Source organism: Lutjanus erythropterus, chromosome 6 (genome assembly GCF_056507025.1).
Source record: "Lutjanus erythropterus isolate fLutEry1 chromosome 6, fLutEry1.hap2, whole genome shotgun sequence".
Lineage (NCBI taxonomy): Eukaryota > Metazoa > Chordata > Actinopteri > Lutjaniformes > Lutjanidae > Lutjanus > Lutjanus erythropterus.
In genome coordinates this window covers 4,287,776-4,293,775 of record NC_139322.1, presented here as the reverse complement: position 1 = coordinate 4,293,775, position 6,000 = coordinate 4,287,776, and positions in this window count along the sequence as shown.

Below are 6,000 nucleotides of genomic sequence, written 5' to 3'. Positions count from 1 at the left end.
TATCTGCTGATACTACAACCAATCTGATCTCTTTCCCTCTTTTAAACAAATGAGCTCTTTATATGGACGCGCATTGCTCATCGTCCCCATGTAAAAAATCATCATGCTCAAACTGTGAAACACTCCATGAAGGAAGAAGAACATACAGCCCACAACATGACTCAGTTATGCAACACCGCTGCTTCTTTTATTTAAACCCTTTCACACAGAGAGCTTTTAGCAACATTTTGATTGGATGGAACCGTGCAAACATTCAAAATTAATCTAAACAAACTGTATTAATTGCACTCAGTTGATGTGCTTTTTTCCCCCCTTCCTTGAGTTATTCACATTCTGTTCACGTTACACACGCTGCTCACCTGTTTTACTCGTGACACAGCTCTCTTTACAGCACGTCACTCAAAATTAAGTCAGCATTTTATGGATTGTATTGGATTATAGTCTCCCTGCCACACAAACACAATATCTGAGCAAATGATTTTGGCCAGCAATGTACCAATACTGAATAGTTGTTCGGCACATCCCTAAGTTTTTTTCTCCAGAGGGTGCGGATCTTCTTCCACAGAGGCAGCCATGTTGCACCACCTTGTTTCTACAGTAGCCCAGGACAGACAAATGACAGCTTTTCGTGTTTTCGCCACTAAACCCTGCACACTGGTCCTTTAAAGAGACCGACACATCAAGACTCTCTGAGGGATAGTTCACCTAAAAAGTCATTATCTACTCACCTTCATGCCATTTGAAGGTCAGGTTTCATTTTTTTTACTCTGCAAAACACTGCTGCAGTTTCACAGGAAAACATAAAATTCCTCCATACTGCTTATCTGGTGTAATCCAAGTCTCTTGAAGTCCCGACATGCTGTTTACACACCGTCACACCACACACACCCAGTTCAGACAGTGTGCATGTACACGTGAACGTGGCTCCAACGTAAAGATCTACAGTGAAGATTCAGACTAAAAACATGGTGGACTTAACATTTATTGGTCAACTTGGCCTGTTGGGGCTTCAGGAGAATCTAACGGGGTATATAAGATGTTGTGATGGCATTTTAAATCCAAAAGGTCAAAGGTCAACCTTACTGTGACATCATAATGTTCAGCTCTCTATCAGTCCTCTGAAAAATGAAGACAGCATGTTTCTCACTGGAATCACACATGTATTGTGAAAACTTCAATTTTGACAAAAAAATACACTCAAAACCTTTTATTAAATTCCTTCAAAGTTGCAGATCAATATAGTGACAAGTTCATATTAAATTTCTTCAAAGTCTTCACTACAGACATAAAATGAGTCTGGACAGACATGAATTTAAACTGTAACTTGACTGGTTGGTGGAGACAAACAACTGTGAGGCAGTAATTCTATTTTTTGACTGCTCTGTTTTATGCGACCATTGACAGCTGACTTCTCACTCTTCTTACATGTAGTTTAGAACTCAAGTTCAGGAATTAGACCACAAATCCAACCACCTGCATCCTGCCAATCAGACGCCCTTCTTATTCCGATCACCTGTGCATACCTATATAAGCACATCCTAGCCTCTCCTGTTCGTCTCAGTTCTCACGACCATGTTTTCTGTCCTAGCAGGTAACACACAGTGGAACAACTAGGACAGTGGTCATCGAACAGTCAGCCACAAGGTCTGCCACATCCAGCCTAGCCTCAGCTCAACAACCGACCTCCCTTCCCCTCGACCTCCATCGTCCTTCACCCATTCAACCCCTCAGGTGCCTTACCATCCCCTCTCATCCCATCCTTCCCAATTCTCATTGCCGTTCCAGTTGAAATACTTTAATGCTGAACTTATGATGTAGCCTTGTTAGTGAACCAGCCACCAGGGGCCGCAAGTGATCAAAAATTCCTTCAGCTTAAAATCTTGTTCCAGCTTGGGACAGCGTTCATGGAGGTCATGTTAATGTTGGAAGAACTTTAAAAAAATCAGCTGTTTGCATCTGGTGGCATTGCAGTAGGTGCTTCACCATCCATTGCTTGGCAGGGATCTGCACTATACTAAGTGACCTCCTCTAGTTTGGTCTATAATCTGCAAATCAGCAACATAACATTTTTTATAGGTTGAGTCAGCAGGATTTGTCCGAGCTGTTGGTAAATGCACCAGAGAGATGTCAAGAAGTCAAACGCCAACATTTTGGTTTGGAAAAACGTCCAGAGTGCAGCAGGAAAGGAAATACAGGCAGAGAGCTGCAGGGTCTCTGCAGATACAAACACCACCACATACCTCTGGTGAGTAAAGGCTCCCATCCGATGAGACACAGGATTTCTGCAGGAATTTCATATTTGACCATGGGACCGGGAAAGGGAAAAGTCAACAGGAGCGGGAATCATTATCACAATAGATCCGTTTTTTTCAGGCACTTGACCGTGGATTGACGGTAAAGACAAGAGCCATTCTTCCGGGACTGGGACGGGAAAGGACTGGGACGGGACAGGGGTGAAAATCCACTCCCCATAAGCAGGGTTGCCCCCAGCTGAAGATTTTCCTGGTCAAGCAGTCATTGGCACTTAAAGGCATTAGTTGACTAGTTGTGGCACATTTATGGTATTAATTTTATATATTTAAATGTATATTTTGGGGACATTAAACACGGTGCCTGTTAAATACTAACGGCAAAAAGGTGAATGTGTTGGAACAATCAGCAGGAGACTGAAGATTTAGTTCACTTATTTCAACACACAAGTGTCATTGATTAAATCACAGGGATAAACAGTGGCGTAGATGACGTAGGGTTGGTGGGTTTTGTAAACCCATGGGCCCTCTTGTGGTCAAACTTTTTTTAAATTTTTTTTTAAAATGTAATGTTGCCGCGGTTGACCCTCGCAGCGGCAGGTAGCACGGAGTGTAACATCAGACTGGGTCACTGCATTTTGTTGCATATAAGGGGGGATACGAGCAGCCCCTCCCAATTTGCAGACTTATCAGCACTATGGATGACGTGTATGGTACTTACAAATTAAGTTACTTGGTAACACACTCAGTCCTCGGCTGTGTCACACCTCCTGTCCCCGCCTGAACCCACCGTGTCTTCATCACTGTTGGATCAGAGTCTGGTCGGAGCCGCTGTAACATCAAATCCCCTCAGGTGCCGTATTCCCTGTCAACCGGCTCCCATCGATCTTAGAGGCTGTATCCCAGAGGACCGCTAACTGAGCTAACGTCCTAACAGCAGGACAGTCAGCAGCAGTGTGCGAGAAAAAAAAGTTCCATGTTGCAACAAAACCCTGGACCAATAATTAATTAATTCAACTCAATTCAAAATAAAATACGGGAGACCAGGGACACTTTTTGTCAATAACTCACTGACTTTTTATGTTAAGATCTCAACAAAGTAGCCTCACTTATTACAAATAGCAACAACTAATAAATTAACTGAATAATTGTGGGTTAATCTAAAATTTGAATCTGATCACTGATGGTTATATCCTGCAGAAAAATACTGTTACAGTTTACTATATGTGATGGCTGCATATTGATAAGTATATAAATACAGTTTACGAAATTTACATTTTGGTGTTATTTCATTTTTTAAGAAATAAACATTAATCTCTTAGTCTGGTATTTATCATGAGAGTTTGGGAGTCAAAGGTCAAAATTGTTGCAGTAGTTCTGGCACTTCTGGTGTTAAATGGGACCTTTGTGACCACATGCAGAGTGATATATTATGTTACTTCAAGGTGTTTTAATGTGGTCATGATGCTCAACTCTGTTAAGTGTGTTATTAGTGGGGTTTTTGTCTCATATTTAAATATACAACTGTGAATTGAAAACTCTCCAGTCTGACGTTAGGAACACTGTAGTTTATGAGAAAGATAATTTGAGCAAAGTCTGAGCAAAGCAAGATGTGGTAATAAGCAGCACACTTTACTTATCAAAGTGTAACAGTTTATTACTGGCTGCCGAATTTACATTTTGGTGTTATTTTATCTTTAAAAAGAAAAACTGAATAAATGCATTAACGTCTTAGTCTGGTATTTATCATGAGAGATAATAGACTTTGGAAATCAAAGTTTATGGATTTCTGGTACTTCTAAGTTATTTATTTTCTGTCCAGGTCTCAGTGATGCAGTCCTTGTCTCAAAAATAAAAACTCACTTTCATTTTTTTCACAAGCTGCTGAATATAAAACTTAAACAGAAGAGAGTCATCTAGAAAAAAAATCCTGAATATTTATTTGAATTAGTGTGCTGGATGGGATGGTGACAAAAGTGATGAAGATGATGAAGTGTGATGGTAAATCAGTTGTGGGAAAATTCGGGAGGATGAGCGCCGATGACGTTTTGTTTTTTCATTTCACAATGGTGTGAGAGTTTAACCCATTAATAAATACAGAGACTTCTGCACAGTCACTGAGGTTTGTCTGAATCATCGACAGCAGCAAACGAACAGGTTACTCTGTTTTACTGATTTGAACAGTTTTGGTTCGAGGTTTGATGCTTGTATCCGTTTGCCTGCGAGAAGAATCCCCCCTCTGCAGCCACAGTAACCTGCAGTGCAACAGAAATTACACATTAGAGCACATTAGAGTCATGCTGCTTTTCTGCCATTACTAGGCACATAAAGGATCATTTTCTCCTGCTTCGCAACACAGGAACCCGATACATGCCTGTTTCCAAGGTAACCGCATAGAATATCCCATTTGTCCATGCGTAATATGAAATGAAGGCCTCGCAGAAAACACAGGAGGAAGCATGATCCTTTGTAGAATCACACCACCACACGTCCTACTTCTCTATCTGGGGTGGTTGCGTTTGCTATTCTTGGAGACTCTTTTCTGTGCATTGAGCATGAGATGAAGCCAGTGGTATTGTCTGTCAAGCACAATATATATCTCACAACACAATTATGATGTGCATATGAAGACAGCACAGTTCTATGTCAAAATTAAACATCTGAAGAGTCTTGGTTGCAGATTGGAGTCACTCAGTTCTCTGTGAGAACAAAGTTCACAAAACGTCCAGGTGTTAAAGCTGATAATTGGCACAAACTGATAATTAAAGTCCTCAAGAGAGTCAGGACCAAAGATCAAGCGCTCATTTTGTCTGAACTCATTCTTGAGAATTGCTTTTTGGTCTTCAACTGACCCTTCACTAAGCCCCGCCTCCAAACAGGAGCTGTCCAATCATAGCTTAGCAAGGAAGCTCTAAAGGAGAACGATACTCAGCATTTCATGAGTCTGGACGGTGGCGTCTTTTTTGTCATCTCTCAAAAACATGAAACACAAGAGCACACGTGTGGCGAATGGATTAAACTCTGTCTTCATCTGCTCTAACATAAGCTGCAAACGTTAGCATATCTGGCTAACTAACACTAGCTTACTAGCTGCAGTAACTTTACCTCCAGCCAAACCACTACATCTGCATTTGTTCTGTGGGGGTTTGAGGAGGAGGATGTGGACTGATGAAGACTCAAAGCTTAGCTCTTATCCTGGCTGTCTTCCACAATTGCAGTCTGTTCTGGCTGGGTGACCCGTCTCAAGGTCCGCTGCGATTAAACTTTTATTTTATCTTCTTTTCACAATAAAACAAAGAATTGATTTTAAAATTCTTATTATTGTTGTTAAATGCTTTAATGGTTTAGCTCCTTCTTATACTGTCGACATGCTCACTGAATACACACCTGAGAGATCCCTTAGATTGTCAAATAAAAGTCTCCTCATTATCAGCTCTAAATCAGCTCATGGTGCTTTCAGTCTTTATGATCCTATAATCTGGAATTCTCTTTTAAAAACAAACTAAATATGTATCTTTTTTGCAAGCTTTTAGTTAGATTTTAAGTGTATTTTGTTTAGTTTTTCTTTTTTGTTTGTTTTAGGAATCAGTATTGTTATTATCTCCTTTTTTTTAAGGAATAATGGTAATAATAATAATAATAATAATACTGTTTTATCTTGTATGTTTTTATCATGTCCTACTTGTTTTTATATGTGTCATACTTTATTGCCTTATATGCTATTTTATGTTTTGACGTGTATGATGGATGT